Source organism: Phalacrocorax aristotelis, unplaced genomic scaffold (assembly GCF_949628215.1).
Source record: "Phalacrocorax aristotelis unplaced genomic scaffold, bGulAri2.1 scaffold_64, whole genome shotgun sequence".
Lineage (NCBI taxonomy): Eukaryota > Metazoa > Chordata > Aves > Suliformes > Phalacrocoracidae > Phalacrocorax > Phalacrocorax aristotelis.
This window is the reverse complement of record NW_027441142.1, coordinates 334,620-351,019: the sequence shown is the minus strand read 5'-3', so window position 1 is coordinate 351,019 and position 16,400 is coordinate 334,620. Positions and strand designations below refer to the sequence as shown.

The 16,400-nt window shown below is 55.1% G+C and overlaps 1 long non-coding RNA gene across 1 annotated transcript; it reads right to left on the bottom strand.

Moving 5' to 3' along the window:
• Positions 1 to 3,565: 3,565 nt before the first annotated feature.
• On the bottom strand, positions 3,566 to 9,787 carry LOC142050940 (uncharacterized). The gene is made up of 3 exons (XR_012658217.1): positions 9,211 to 9,787; positions 4,219 to 5,943; positions 3,566 to 4,012 (listed from the first exon to the last, which is right to left on the bottom strand). It is a non-coding gene; the product is annotated as an uncharacterized LOC142050940 (long non-coding RNA).
• Positions 9,788 to 16,400: the final 6,613 nt, after the last annotated feature.

The window sequence follows — 16,400 nt, the reverse complement described above, 5'->3', positions numbered from 1 at the left end:
CGGCATCTGCTTGCACGGTGGCAGCAGCGACCAGCGGAAAACCTTCACCGTCGGGAACGGGCGGCTGCCCGTCTGCAGTACCCGGTTTTGATCGCTCGGTGACTGCCGCGAGCAGGGTAGCGCAGCTCCCCCCCGTGCTGTTCCGCGGTCTGGTCGCTCGGTGGCAGCAGAGAGCAGAAAGAGGCGCCACTGCGCATGCGCGGCTGCCCACCTGCAGTACCCCGGTCTGGTCGCACGGTGGTAGCAGAGAGCACAAAGGCGCCACTGCGCATGCGCGGCCGCCCACATGCAGTACCGCGGTTTGATCGCAAGGTGGCAGCAGCGAGCACAAAAGGCGCTACTGCGCATGCGCGCCTGCCCACATGCAGTACCGCGGTCTGATCGCACGGTGGCAGCAGAGAGCAGAAAGAGGCGCCACTGCGCATGCGCGGCTGCCCACCTGCAGTACCGCGGTTTGATCGCACGGTGGCAGCAGAGAGCAAAAAGGCGCCACTGCGCATGCGCGGCTGCTCACCTGCAGTACCGCGGTCTGATCGCACGGTGGCAGCAGAGAGCAGAAAGAGGCGCCACTGCGCATGCGCGGCTGCCCACCTGCAGTACCGCGGTTTGATCGCTCGGTGGCAGCAGCGAGCACAAAAAGGCGCCACTGCGCATGCGCGGCTGCCCACCTGCACTGCGAGCGTTTGGGCGGTCGGTGGAAGCAGGGGCAGAAAGTAAAGCGCCACTGTGCATACGGAGCTGCCTGGCTGCAGTACCGGCATCTGCTTGCACGGTGGCAGCAGCGACCAGCGAAAAAACTTCACCCTCGGGAACGGGCGGCTGCCCGTCTGCAGTACCCGGTTTTGAGCGCTCGGTGACTGCCGCGAGCAGGGTAGCGCAGCTGGCCCCCCGTGCTGTTCCGCGGTTCGGTCGCTCGGTGGCAGCAGCGAGCAGTGACACATCGTCGCCACTGCGCATGCGTCTGTTCCGGGTGCGGTACCGCACTTTGGCCGCACGGTGTCAGCAGGGTCCACCATCGCCACTCCGCATGCGCGATTCCCGGCTGCCGTAGCACAGCACGGCGGCAGCGGCACGACGTCCGTGACTCTTCTCTGGGGCAAGACCCGCGCCGGCTCTGGGTCACGTTCGCCGGGATAACGGAACTGTTACTGCGTGCGCAGAGCTCATGTTTCTCTGCACCTTCCCCACTCCCGCAGCCCCAGCAGTGTCAGTCGTTGCCTCCGCACCGCCCACCACCAAAGTGCCTCGAGCATTTTAGTCCTTCCGTCTCGACTGCTTTAAAAATCAGGTGGCCGTTACCGTCCTCCCTCCTGCCCCACTCACCCCCACCCCACGCCCTAGGGAGGAGAAGCAGCACAAACGACCTGGGGAGAAAGGTCCCCTTTCCCACCCCCCACCCCCCCGGAGTGAGCCCCATCAGTTGCTGTAGGCCTGCGGCATCAGGGCTGTGACAGGGAGAGCAGCAAGTCAACAGGTCCTAGAGGGTTAAAGAAGAAAATCAATCAGGGGAACACAGCTGCCCTTCCGAAGGCAGGCTGCCTGGGGTGAGGGGGGCAGCTGTGCGTCAGGGCACGGGGCAGCCAGGCAGACCAGGTGCCAGTGGCTGACCTGCAAAGGACTTGTGCGCTGCTGAGCCTTGGGCTTCGTTGGCTTGGCAGCGCCTCGCCTCGCCTCTGCACTGCCAGCACCCTGCTCTGCTCATCCTGCGTAAGCACAAGGCTTCAGCGAGCACAGAACAGGAGGCCAGGGAGAGGGAGGACGTCACCGGGGAAAAAAGAGTCATGCGGGGGGGCCATGTCAGGGGAAAGCGTTTGGGAGGGCACAGACACACGCAGAGGGAGGGCGGGGGAGGAGGCGGACACCGCTGGACAGGGGCATGTCTGGGCAGACACGCCACGGGGAACATGCATGGGGATGACTGACACCAGGGGGTCCCCCCCAGGATAATCCACAACGGGCAACTCACCTGGGCTAACCTGCAGCAGATGATCCGCTCCAGATAACTGACCCGCTCCGGCGAATCCATTCCAGAGAAGCCCCAGCAATGCCCCTCAAACTGCCGGTGTTTCACCCCAAATTTTCCCCAGTTTAGGGTTTTCGGTGGGTTTATTTAGTTTTGGTGATTTCCGGTTGGATGGTTTGGCTTTTTTTGTTGTTGTTCGGGTTACTTTGGTTTTGTCCGTTTGGGGTTTTTTTTTTTTTTTGCTTTTCCATAAGGTAAAAGTTGGGATTGCTTTTCCAAACGGTTCACTTCCGGGTTTTTTTCACCCTTTCCACAACATTGAAATTGGCGATTTTTTGCTTTTGTGCATGAGAATGGTTAGCAGGGTTCCGCCCCCCCACCCCCGCTTTTTTTACCCCCCTCCTTTCCAACTGCACAAACCCAGCAGGAGTGGGCTTTCCCAAGAGCCCCGAATTGTTTTCTTTCCCCCAAACCTGTTTGGGGTTTTTCACCCCCCATTGCAGACCCAGACTCAGGGGCTTTGGAGTGTGTGTCTGCCCTGGCAGCAGCTCCCAGGCTGCCTACGCAGCCCCAGAGGGGAAAGTCCCCATTTGGGGGAATCGGCCCCAAATCGGGATGGGAGAAGGAGAACGGGGAAGGGGCAGCATTTGAAAGCGCTTTTGTGCCTTCAGTTGATTGGGGGGTGGGCTGTGTGTCTAATTTTTAAATCTTCTCTATAAACATCTCTATCAACGTGGTTTCTTTGCATTTTAAAACCTTACATAGCATAGACATTTGCACTATGTGTCTACTTACACATCCTTACGGAGTACATCTATATTTTATATATACTATCTGTTTTACATTTACATACAACATCTGTTTAGACTTAGCTATTATATTTACACTTACACCTATTTAGGCTATTTACACTTACACAGAATATCTCTTTACACATACCTGTTTAGACTTCCATATTAACACGTACATAAAACAGCTATTTAGGCTAGCTATCTGCTTACTTACCCTTTGACACTTCAATCTTTTTCGACTTCTCTATTTAGACATCTACTTACAGTTATACCTCGGCTTATTTCACTCTATATAACCTCTATTTAGATTACACATCTACTTAGACTATGTAACACACACTAAGCGTAGATGCTCGCTCTAGTCAGACTTTCTTCTGCTTTGAATTCCTTCATCTATCCTTTTCACTTTAAACTCCTTTATTTTTTGATCTAGATATATAGACGGTCGAGTTACTTTTGTGTTTTAAAACCCTGCATCTCGATGCAGAATTTTTGTATCCCGAAATCCGTTATATAATATAGGAGAGATAAGTTCTTATCTCAAAATCCCTTTATGCATCTATAAATTAATATTACACATGTCAATATATATAAGAGGTTTTTGTAATAGCCCCCCTGAATTTTCAGGCATTTTGGGGCTGTAACCCCCCTTTTTGGGGGGGAACCCCTACATGACGCCCCCACTCACCTGTTCCTCTGACGCATTATCAGCTCCCCCAGTGACACCGGGGCACCCCACATGACATCATCACACCCCCCCCAGGACTCCCCCAATTTTATTCACCCCCAAGAAGGGCACTAAACAAGGGAACCTGCTCCAACCTGCAGCTCGTTACTTTAATAGTGCCATTTACAAAGGTACACGCACACCCCTCCCACACCCCCCAGAAAAGGGGGAGCTCTGCTAAAATCTAAAAGGTGGGGCAGCCCCCCAAACAGCTGCAGCCCCCCCAGCCCCTGTCCGCAGGCTGGCGGCTGCCCCACGGCAGAGCAGGAGCGTGCCAGAGGACGGTGTCACGTCTCTCTCGGGCTCCGCTCGGACATGTTCCCGCACTGGGACGGGCTCCCCGGGGTGACAAACAGCCCCGGTCCCTGGGGGCCCCGACTCTCCCCACCGGGCAGCCCTCGCGGCCGCACCTGCGGGGCACCCGCTGGAGACAGAGCCAGGAGCCTCCAGGCCGAGGGATGGCCCCTTACCTTCACCACGCTTAACGACCGGCAGGCATCTCTTGAGCATCACGAGACACTTAGACGACATCTGAAAAACAGAAATCCCAAACTATATTTCAGCACGTTAATAAAATAGCACAGAAGAAAATGGAGGAGCTCAGTCAGCATAAGGGGTAGGAAGGAAATTGAGCCGCAGCAAGATTCCAGGCAAACGGGTCACGTCAAAACACAACACATCCTTTAAAAGCTAGAGTGATTGGAACGCTTGAAAACGGTATTAAGACTAACCGATACCATTTTGAACAGATCCTTCGCGTAACACTGAACGCTCTGGCTGGTGCTGGAAAACGTCTCATCCCTTCCTTACGGCACCGCTGCGGGGAGATAACCCCGTGAGGCTGCGGGGCAAAGTTGTACCGGAACCGGAACCTCCGCTTACAGACCCACCGCAGCAGCTACAGCCCTCGCCCTGCCGCCGCACGTCTTGCTGCCTGGCTCCACGAAGCCTGAAGTGAAGCGTGTCAAACTTGAAAGAGTAACGTAAAAAATTAAGAATAAATCTCAGTAATTCACTTTGTGCTGAGAAGGCGGGCGCGTGTTTACGCGCATCCAATATGAGCGTCTAGGCTCTAAAAGCTTTCCATTTTCCTTCTGCGTTCATTCAACTCGCACAGCCGTTCACGCCCGCCATAAGATTATCTATCTCCAAAATACACAGCAGCAACGTGACTGGGGGGTTTTGGCGTGTTACGGAGTCGGGAGGGACGTCCGCCCGGCTGCCCCGCCCAAGAGATGCTGCTGAACTGCCAGGGAAACGCGCGTCGAAAGCGAGACTGAAATAAAGTACTTAAGAGCGCTCCCTCAAAATACCGGCAGGAAACACCCCCCCACAACATTCAGTCGCCCCTCATTAAATATTTACAACAAATACCTACCTGCTTAAGTACACCTAACAAATCGTACCCTACATCTGCTTGGCAGTTACAGCTGAAAGAGCGCAAGTCACGTCGTAAATCAGACGATGTTAGCTTTTTTTTAAACTTTCATTTATGACAGAAGAATCGGTGAGTGAAGAGATCCCCGATACAGTTTTACTTTTTTTGGGGGGGGAAAAAATAATACCACAACAAAAAACCACACAAATCAAATCCCCAGTGTTGCAATACACGGGGCTACCAAGAAGGACCGGCAGACCTGCTAATGCGTTCGGCTGTACCGAAGCATGCAGGCGAACCGCATTTTATGGTATCTCGACTGTTACAACTGAGAACCCAAGCACTACCAATGCCATCAACCTTTGGAGTATGTGCTGTGCTTGGATCTCCGCAAGGACCGTGGATTTTTTTGTCTTTAAAAAAAAGCAATACTTTGCAAGTCTTGTGCTGATGAGTTCTGCTGACAAAGACACTGTCTCTAAGATGCACTCTGATGGCAAGTTCATAGAATGCAACCTCACTGAATAAGAAATATCTCAATTTTTCAAAATCTCTTCCTAACAAAAGTCACACTGTGGGGCTTTCAGATGGGTCAGATTATGCATCCTTTCACAACAAGAAACACACCAGCTAACCAGGATATTCTTGCAGTGGCCAGGTGCCTCTTCATCATGTAAAAAAGGAAAAAAACCCAGAGCCAGCAATAAGTATCACACAGGTCAACACAGATCTCTTCCAGAGCACCCCCCTCATCAAAACGAACATGCCCATCGGCTCACCTGCTCTGCACAGATTCCAGCATCACACCCCGCTTCCGTCATCGCTTGTGGCACCAAACGTATCAACACACAGTAAACTACCGTTACGCTCGTGAGAAATCACCGCCCCGTGACTTCCTCATTACTACCCAGCTCACTTCTAATGCTCATACGCCGTTCCAAAGACGGCCCACGTGTTACCTACAAAACTGAAGAGCTCGACGACGGACCACAGCATTCTCTGGTCTTAGATGCTGGCCGCTGCCCCACCTTCTCAGACCTCTCATAGGCGTGTGGCAGCAGCACTCCGAGCCTGCCAGCGGCACCTGCAAAAAGCCAAGCGAAAAGGCACCTCCTGAGATGCTGCCCGATGCCACAGCCTGCCCGCACCGATCCCCGTCTCGCACCCCTTTCCCTCGACAGCCTCCCACCCGGCCTACGTCACTTGCAGCTGAACACGGCACCTCGCCCGCCGTCCGTAACACCCAAACGACACGCGTTGCTTATAACTTCACCAGCAACACAACACCTCAGAAAAGAGCTGCTACTTCAGCCCACCAATCACCACTCGCCTTGCTCGACTTGCCTCCTTTGCTCATTGCTACGCTACTTCAAAACCAAAACAAAAGACAAACGCAAGGAGCAATGGAGTCATAGAGGCATCGGTCACATCTTCCCTCTATATACACCACGCACCGACTCACCCGCTTACATCGGTCCCCTCAGTTCCCCTCCGTCGCCCTGCACGACTCGTCCCTCGGCATCTCCAAAACCAATACGAAACAAGTCGCCTGGTTGCACAGCAGTACCTTAACTGTTCCTGAACACCGACTATAACCTGCCATTAAAAACAAACATATGACATCAAACATGAAGCCCTACGCACGTACAAGCTTGAACACCCTGCAGAGGTAATCTGCTCAGCTGAACTCTAGCTGCCTCTCCCAGATAGCCACGGTCACGGCCTCCGAGCCCACAAAACGTCACGGTGATTACGGTCCTTGCCTGCTGAGGAGGGCCACTCCATCCGAGATGACGGTACCACCTTTCCCCCAACAGCCTTAGCACAGCAACAGATGAACCCTAAGCTCTCATCGCTGTGCCACCTACCCGACTCTACACGGCCAGCAAGGCGGCTCCGAGCCAAACTCACAAAACGCACACACCAACGCTATGAGAAACACTACAAACTGCGCGCCTCCAAGACGAGAGAACGCTCTCGGCAAACACAGAGACAACTGGACGGAAGAGCTCGTCCAGCAACAAGACCTGCAGAACCCTGACAGGGATGCAAGGAGGCCCTAACGAGATCCAAAATGATTAGAAGAGCGTCAGGGCCCGTGACAAGAAGTTCCTCTCAAAACTGAGAGGGAGGAGGCACAAGAAGCCCAGCTACAAGACCTAAGAACGTAAGGATGCAGGGAAGAAATCACGCTCCCTGAAAACAGACAGCGACAGAGCAGAGCTGTTCACGCATCTGGGAACGACGCCGCAGACGACAACTGCCCAGAAACTCCTCAAACATCAGAGCGATCCACGCTTTAAACTGTAACGCAAAAAGAAGCACCCGATGGGCGCCGGCCCCACAATTAGAACCTTGCCAGCCCCTAGGGATAGCGCTGTGCTCCTGAGAGCAAAGAGAACAAAGTCACCAGCCCCATGCGCCCCCTCACTGCGACCCAGCTCGCCTGAAATGCTCCTCAAATAGCCTTCGGTCGCATCTTCCCTTTAATCCCGCACACGGACCCGCTGCCTTAGTGTGCTCTACTCAGCTCTGCTCTGTCACCCTGCACAGCTCCATCTTCATCCTCTGCAAGAACAGCATGATAGAACAAGTCACCTGGACGCACAGCAACAGCTTAACCATTCCACAGGTCTTGCTTCCACGTAGGAATACCATCTAGAGCCCAACTACTGCATGCCATTAAAGGAAATACCTTCAATCAAATGTTAAGCCCCACGCACGTACAAGCTTGAACAGCTGAGAGGTGCCCTCTGCTCAGCTAGCACTCTAGCTGCCTCTCCCAGGCAGCTACGGTCATCCCCTCGGCACCCACAAAACACCCCGGAAATTACCATCCTCGCCCGCTGCCAACAGCCACTCGCTCCGACGAGGGTTGTACGGGCGTTGCCAAAACAGTCTACGCATATTAACATTAACCATATACTCTTATTGCTATTCTTTCCTCCGCTCTACCATTGCTACACCCCCAGGCGGAGCAGCTCTGACACAGGCATCGACATGCACGGACCGACACCGCTCACAAATACTACAAGCGACGCGATCGAGGCACCTAAGAAAACTCTCACCGAGACGACGGACTTCCGGCCCAGAGATGCCACCGGGCGAGAAGATCTATACGGCAGCGAGGAAGAAGCTATAGCATCCGCAGAGAAGTCACGTACCATCATCACCTGCAATAAAACCATATACCCACAACTAGGACGACGTACGAGCGACAAGCCACTCTTAAAGACCTCAGAACGTTCAGGTGCAGGGAACAGGTCCCAGAAAAGGGCTCTGCGTATTCAGACTGCTCTTCAGCAGCAGTATTGAGGCCGCCTTAATCACCGCTGCAAAAAGATGACCTTCTATAAAGGTCTAATATTTCAGACACAAGACAAATCTATGCAGTAGACTTAAAATGCGAGAAAGGAAGCTCTCGGTTACCGTTATGCCGATGAGCCAGGGCTTGCAAAACCCTCAATATTGCTACCTAGGTGCCTGCTCAGCACGGAGAACAACAGACACATCGAGACCCGAGTACAGTAAGGAACAAAGACAGACTACAAAATCCACACAACAGCACAAGCACAGGCAGGAACTCCCCTGCCTGGCAGATGCTTCTGTTTTGCAGAAAGGACACCACAACCTCTCTCGGCCCAAACGTGTCCGGTCTCTGAACGGTACCCTCCGCTGATTTTACAACCCCTGCCTGCCCCACCTGCGCTTCCCCCAACCGACCGGCCACCCGCACAAAGACCGCATCGGCCCCTCAGCTTCCCTTCCAAATCTGGGGGCTCAAAAGCCATCCTTTAAAAAGGCCACACAGGCTACGTAGGATGGGGCTGCGGTCACACGGATACTCTTCATCTCCAAACGTGCGGTGCCATCACTCAGCATCGCACCACTCAACGCCAGCCACTTCCGCAACAACAGCCTCCTCGGAAGCGCCGTGAACTTCCGCTCCCCCACGCTCTAATGAGGCTGGATGTCGTGGCCGCCACCACCTACGGTGCCTAGAGAACCAGAGAGACAAGGCGACCCCTGCGCCTGGAAGCGGCCGCCCGCTCACAAACAATTCCACACCTCAAAAAAAACAGCTGCTACGGCTCCCTGTTCATCGCTCACCTTGCCCAACGAGCTCGGGGCAGACATCCCGCTTTGCATATAGTTTTGTGAGTCCCTTCATTAACTAGTCACATAGGTGCTCACACTGCACGACCCCTCCGTTGTCACGTGCTGACCTACCTTCTCACGATGCTCTGTTCGCCCCCTCCCTTCCGTGTCCGGCTCCCTACCGCGCATCTGCACCAACAGCCACATTCCAGACTCATCCTTTCCCCTACCGTGCCAACACGGCTCCGCTCACCTCCCAATCCGTGCCTCCCGGGTCAGTGGCCACGTCAGGTGCCTGCTCGCATTCTCGGTCCGTCCCCGATGGCTGGGGAACCGTCACCTTCAATGCCGGGCCCACTTCTGGGGAAATACGGAGAGGCACACAGATGTTGGACACTGCTTTCCAAAAGCAAGAGCTCACCACGCAAAACAAACTAACAAATCCTTTTGACCGACTTGTTCGGCAACACAGAGACCCCAAAGGCAGAAATCCCAGACGAGTGACCTCACAGCCCGCCCCGTCACAGCACACGACGCCATCTGCTCGCCTTTGCCGTCACGCCTCGCTCGACTGTCCTGCTTAACCCTCGACCTGTTACTTAAACTGCAAGAAAAAGTCAAACCACGCAACACACAAAAATCACAGTTCGTGTCAGATGACTCAAGCACAGGCGGACACCGATAGGGCAAATGCCAAAAGCAATACGGGAAGCAAACAGGCGTGGCTGGTGTAGCGACACACTCTCCTTTTGTAGGTAACTCACTCCTGAGCGACTCCATGAACAGCCGCGTGGAGAACCTCTCGGCAGACAGCACGCTCGAGTGGCCGTGCTGACACATACGGGGAAGGAGACTGGGCTACCGGAGGCTGCTTGCACACAGAACACGACCATTAGCTAACACTTAAACACCCCTTTCCCAACCATTCCCCGGTACCAAGACTTCAAAAACCCCTCCTCTCCTCCTGAACTGTCAGGGAAGGAACCTCACTCCTTCCCGACAGCTCCTGCCCTGTATTTGCACCCCTAAAGCCCCTCTGTCAGCCGCTCCTCGGGAGCCGCCCTTCCCACCTCTGCCCCGCGTTCTGCGAGCACCTCCCACCTTCCGGCTTCCCGCAGACTCCGTGCTCTCTACAGGCCCACAAAATAACAGAAGCCCTGATGCTTATAATCTACAAGGGACCTGCCGCAAGCTGCAAAGGTTCTCGGGACAACGTGGTACTCTGCGGGCGATCGGGAAAGGCGACGAGCAGTCCCGTACACCGACACACACTATGCGTTACGTCCCTGCTGCTTTCTGAAGGAAGGCTAGAGCTCCATATACAGATGTGTACAACACACTCACCCTAACCCCTACCGCAGCATCTCACCATCAGTCCTATTGAGAGATAACGTCAACAACTTGCAGAACACAGGCAAAACTGGTGGAAAAAATATAAGGTTCTACCTTCAGTCAAGTCAAAATTCCTGGAAAACAAGACAAAACAAACAAAAAACCTACCACACACAAAAAAACCCAACAAACCACAAACAAAAAAACCCCCACAAAACCAAATAATCCAAAACACACTATTAGACCATCTTGCTACCCCTGAACACCCAACACAAACTTACTGACCCAAGGGAAAACAAAAGCTCGTACAAGTGTACTTCCTAATATATATCTGCTGCTCAACTTTGACTGCTCCTTAATCTCTTACCTCAACCAGAAACCTCCCCATCTCTGAATGTCAAAACACACCTACCCAAAGAGCTTAGCTCAAAACCTGCAACCAACTCAAGGAACAGTACCAGAGAAGCCCAGGAGCAGAATGAGCCTCCTGAAAAAAGGCTGGGGCTCATCTACCCCAGCGGAATGGCAAAGCAGAACGAAATCTTTTAAGAACCCCTTCTCAAAAAATATCTCTGGTTATAAAGTAAATCATTTATTGTAAAGCCATCAACCATTCGGAGTCACCTCAACGCTCTCTCTCGCTCAGTCCCTTAACAGAACTAGATCAGTCTCAAAGGACAAAAAACACGAAAAGAAACGTGGAAATACACAAGCGTATCGGGAACCGTATGAAGCAGCTAAATTAACACCTCAGTAGCTGGGGCAAAACTAAATTGTAAAGGACAACAAAAAAACACCCCAGGAGACACATGGATTAAAACAGATGAAGGCTCTCTCTTCTCGCAGAAGCTCAAGAAGAGACCTGAGCCAACGGTACACAGCTCTGGGGTATCGGATACCAAAAAGAAACATACTCGAGACAGAAAACAGACTGCTGTGGAGCACAAAGGTGGCTTTGGCAAAGGTTCTGCCAGGACAAGAGTCACAGTTACATGGAACGGACAGCGGCCGGCAGGGGAAACGCCGTCGGCGTGGAGGGGCCAGCGGGGGAAATGCCGCCCTCAGCTAACGCTGCGCTATCAAGCCTTAAGCGAAAACTGCAGAGTAGTTACAGGAGACGGGCATAAGATGGATGCTGAATATCACTTGATGGTCACAAAATCTCATGGGGATGGGCACCACGTAGCCTCACGGACACCCCTTAGACCCAAACGCTTAACGAAAGACGCTTCTTGCCAAAACACAAGCTCGACGAGGAAAAGCCAAAGCTGATGCGGGGGCAACTACTAAAATCTCAGTACGTGAGCAGGCATTACTTAAGATGGTGCGGTGGTTCTGCTGGGTCCGTCCAACCTGAGCAACGGGTTCTAACGCCTGTCCAGCAGCGTCCATGATCTCTCTCACGGCCTCCCACATCAGAAACCTCCCCTGCCCAGGACCGCGTTTTGCATGTTCCACCCCTCCCCATCCCCGCAATGAAAATCAAACACAACAAATAAGCAGTCTACTTCATCTTCTTGGCCTCCAAAAGAAGCTTCCTTCCTCTGCTGAGCGTCGACACCAACATCCTCGTGCCGTTCCTCAAAAGCAAGCTGGTCCTTGGGTGCCCGTACTGCCAAAAGAAGACAAAACGATTATGCTCTTATAACGAGCTCCATCATCCTCTCCTCCTTCAGGAAATCGAGTCCCGATTGCTACATACCAGAAGTTTGTGCAGTAGATGGCCGAGGCCAGCCCCGTAAATGAAGCACTCTGTGACCCTGCTTTCTCTTTTGGCCACAGCACCCGCCACTGGGGAGCCCCAAACCCCTTCGTGACTCCCTACGAAAACCAGATACAACTAGTTCAAAACATCTGGCAGGTGAGAGATGACCGACAAACACGTACAGCCCACCTTACCCTCAAACCAGCCAGAGAGCTGACTTCCTCCCCCACTGAACTCTCATCTTCGACAAATTCACCAAACAGAACAATGTTTACACTGAACAGAACAAAACCCTTACCCTCTGACACTCTGAAACGGGTTTGTGCACCCACAAAATATATATATTCATGCTACCGACCCACGTACCACACTTCCTCAGGGTCAGCCCCACAAAGACAGGAGAACGCCCAATGCTCTCTCCATGGATACCCCGATGCTCCGCTCCCTTCTTTGCTGCTCCTGTCACGGGAAAACGCTGGGAATAAAAAAAGGTTCAGAGAAGCAAAACAATAAACAATAGGGAGAGGGACCAGCGCAAAGGAATAGAGAGAGGAAGAGACGAACAGGAACGACAGACAACCCCATCCTGAGCACAGCCTCTGGGAGAGGGAAAGAGGAAACAGCAACCGTTATTACCGCAGATCAACCCTGACCAAAGCCTCCTTCCACAGGGGCTTCTGGACACACTGCTCCTTCCCCGCGCTACTGCTACGGGCCCCTGCGCCGAGGGGGAATCCAGTGCAGGCAGAGAGAGGCAGAGAAAAGTAGCCACAGGCTACAGGACAGAGAGAGGGAGGACTGAAAAGACAGGGAGGCAGGGAGCCACTCAGAGCGAGATGGAGAAAGAAGGTGCGGGGGGGCGCAAAAAAAAAAAAAAAAACAACAAACAAAAAAAAATTTTGCAGCAGGTAAGGAAAGAGACGGGGCCGGGGGAGAGACAGGGAGGGCCCAGGACGCACAAGAGAGGCAACGGGGCCCCAGTGGCCCAGGACTCACCGCGACTCTCGCTCTCAGCGCTGCTGGCACAATTTAGCCGTTCAGATGCTTCTTTCCCCTCCTCTCCTCCCTGCCTCTTCTGCAGCTCCAGACTCTAGGCCGTCCTCCACCTGAAGAGAATACGTGGGTGTCTTACAGCTCTTACCAGATGAGGCTTCCTCGGCACGTAGCCTAGCTCGCTCGTGCACTACACGCCCGTACCCAACTCCGGGTTACCGCGTACGGACCCTGCGGTGCACGTTGGTGGCCTGGCCCGGCCCGCTGCGGGCTATGAAGGGGGATCCTTCCTCCCTCACCTGCAGGGACAGGCTCTCTCTTGCCTGCAGCAGGAAGGCAGCTGGCAGCCAGAGCGCCTTCAGTTTCTTCTGCTTTACCTTTCGTTGGCGTCTCCAGCTTCAGCCGAGGCAGCTCCTCTCCACAGCCAGGAAGGGCTCTGTGTGTCCCTTTTCACCCCGGCGCCGCGAGGATGGCAAAGCCGGGCAGAGAGAAGCCACGCAAGCCTGAGACGGCCGCAGTCGACGGCGTCCCCGGGGGAAGGACAGACAACCACGTCCTCAGCACGGTCTCTGGGAGAGGGAAAGAAGAAACAGCGACCGTCATTACCGTCGATCGACCCTGACCAAAGCCTCTCCTTGCGCAGGGGCTTCCGGACACACCGCCCCTTCCCCGCGCTACTGCTAAGGGCCCCTGCGCCGAGGGGGAATCCAGTGCGCTTGAGGGCCGGCTCGCTGCCTTCACGACAGGGCCTGGGGGCGGCCAAGGGCTACGCAGCACGCTTCAGGGGAGGTGCCGGAGCTGGGGGCAGGCGCACGGGGCAAGGGGGGGCCAGGGGAGGCTGAGCGGGAGCTCCGGCGAGCCGGGGAGGCGGCCATCATCTGTGCCCTGGGCAGGGGGAAAAGGTCCTCCTCCTTTCCCTCTTCCCTTCTGTCAGCTCCCGGGGAACTCACCGCTTCTCGGGGAGCGGCCGCACCCGCAAGCCCCCAGAAATCAACACGAATCCAACCCCAAAAATACACCGCGCCTACCGTACGCGCCACGGCCGCCCGGCACCCGAGCGCCGGAAGACCGCGCCTCCCGCCACGCCCCGGCGAACCACGTGACAGCGCCGGCAGCCACTGCGCCAGGACTACACCTCCCAGCACGCTCTGCGCCACAACACGGCCGCCCGGCCACCCGGCAGGCGCACCACCACAGCTCCCGGCACGCCGCCAGCCCGCCCTCCCCGCTCTCGGACCCTGCGGGCCACCGTCCCGGCCGCCGATGCACCCGGAAGCCCCACCGAGCCCTCAGCACAGCCTCGCTCTCCCCACCGCCCGCTCCGACCCGGCGCTGCCCCGCCGCAGCCCTCCTCGGGGCTTGACCCGGGACGCAGCGCTCCACCACCCAGCCCCCGCTCACCTCCTCCCTCGCTACAGTCGCAGCCCGCTGACGCTCGGCCACAGCTCCGCTCCGCCCTCGGCTCACACTGGCCCCCCGGAGCCGGGCACCACCCCTTTTCCAGGGAGGAGCCGGCACCGTCAGCCCCACCGCCCGCACCTGGGGCTCCTCCATCCAGACCCCGCCCACAGCTGAGGCGCAGCAGCAACGGGGGGCCCCCTCCCCTCACCCCCACAGTGCACCACCTCCTCCCCTGGGCTCCATCACAGCCCCTTGCCCCACGCAAAGGCAGCGCAAACGCAGCCCTGAGGGCAAACGAGAGGGCAGGTGTTTGTGCAGGCGCGCACGTAACAAGTCCCAGGAGCCATTCGTGGGTCAGGGTCCCCAACGCTCCCCCCCTGCCCCAAGGCCACCTCGGCCGCCGTTGCCACAGCCGCACGGAGCTGGTGTTGGCTGCGATAGTGCTCATTTTCGCCACAGTAGCTAGGAAGGGATACGTTTTGGATTTATGCTCAAAACACCATTAATAATGTAGAGATGTTTTGGTTCTTGCTGAGCACTGCTTCCACAGTCAGGGCCTCTTCTGGTTCTCTCAGTGCCCCACCAGCAAGTAGGCTGGGAGAGGACACAGCTGGGAAAGCTTTCCCAGCTAACTGACCAAAGGGATATTCCATACCATTTGACATCATGCTCAGCACACGCAGCTGGGGGAAGAAGGGGGAGTCCTTGGGGGCTACGGCATTTCTCTTCCTAAGTAACCGTTACACATGACAGAGCCCTGCTTTCCCAGAAACAGCTCAACACCTGCCCGCCGAAAAGGAGGAGCGAATTAATTCCTTGCTTTGCTTCCACGCACAGCTTTTGCTTTACCTATTAAACCGTCTTGATCTCAACCCATGATTTTTCTCACTTTTACCCTTCCAGCTCTCTCCCCCAGCCCACTGAGGGTGGAGCGAGCAAGCAGCTCCCTGGTGCAGAGTTGCCAGCTGAGGCTAAGCCACGGCACGCGCTTGTCCCGGTTTGGCAGGGAACGGACCGTCCGTCGCCTGGCTCCTGGAGCGACGGGCTGCTGGGCAGAGGGGGAGGCCACCAAAGGTGAGGAGCAGGGCACAGGACAGTAGGAGGAGAGAAGAGCAGCATCCGGCTGGACGGGGGCGGGGGGGGCGTGTGTGCGTGTAGTGAGAAGGCACGAGGCAGGGAACAGGACGGCCAGAGGAGGACAGGGAGCCTGACGGAGGTGGAGATAAAAGCAGCAGAGAGAGGGGAAGAGCAGGACACAGACCAACAAAGAAGGATGAGGAGCAGGCTGGAGACGCACAAAGAACCTGGGGCAGGCAGCACGACAGCGAGGGAGGAAAGAAGAACAGGGGCAGGAAGCTGGACCGAGCGAGATGGAGACAGACAAGATAAGCGACAAGAACAGGGCAGAAAGGGAAGAATGAAGCCACGGGGACAGGGAGCCGAGACAGCCAACGACGGAGGGAAGGGGCCGGGGAGGGAACACCACAAAACAAACCACGGGGCTACGTGGTACAGAGCATGAGAAGGCAGAGAATTAACAATTAGGGACAGGGAGCCAGAAAAACAACAAAAAAAACACCAAAACAAAGGGAGATGGAGAGCAAAAGGAATCGCAATGCGTACAGAGAGAAGAGAGAAACAATTCTAAAAGAGGGTCACGGGGAAGCCAGAGACAGCAAGATGGAGAAAGGACAGAAGCTACAGGCTACAGGGCAGAGAGGGAAGAATTAATGAATAGACGCAGAGAGCTGGGCAGAAAGAGGTGGAGAAAGGCTGAAGATCACACGGCCAACAGGGAAGAGAGAAGAGAGGGAGGAATTTTAAAAACAGGGGCAAGAAGCCAGAGAGAGGGAGAGAGAGGCAACAATAAATGGGGACAAGCCACAGGGCAGTGAGGAGGGAATCGATGAATAAGAACAGCAGACCAAAGAGAACACAACGTAGAATGGAAAAAAGGAACAGCGGCCTACAGGGAAGGAGGAATTAAAGATCAGGCACTGGGAGGCAGACAG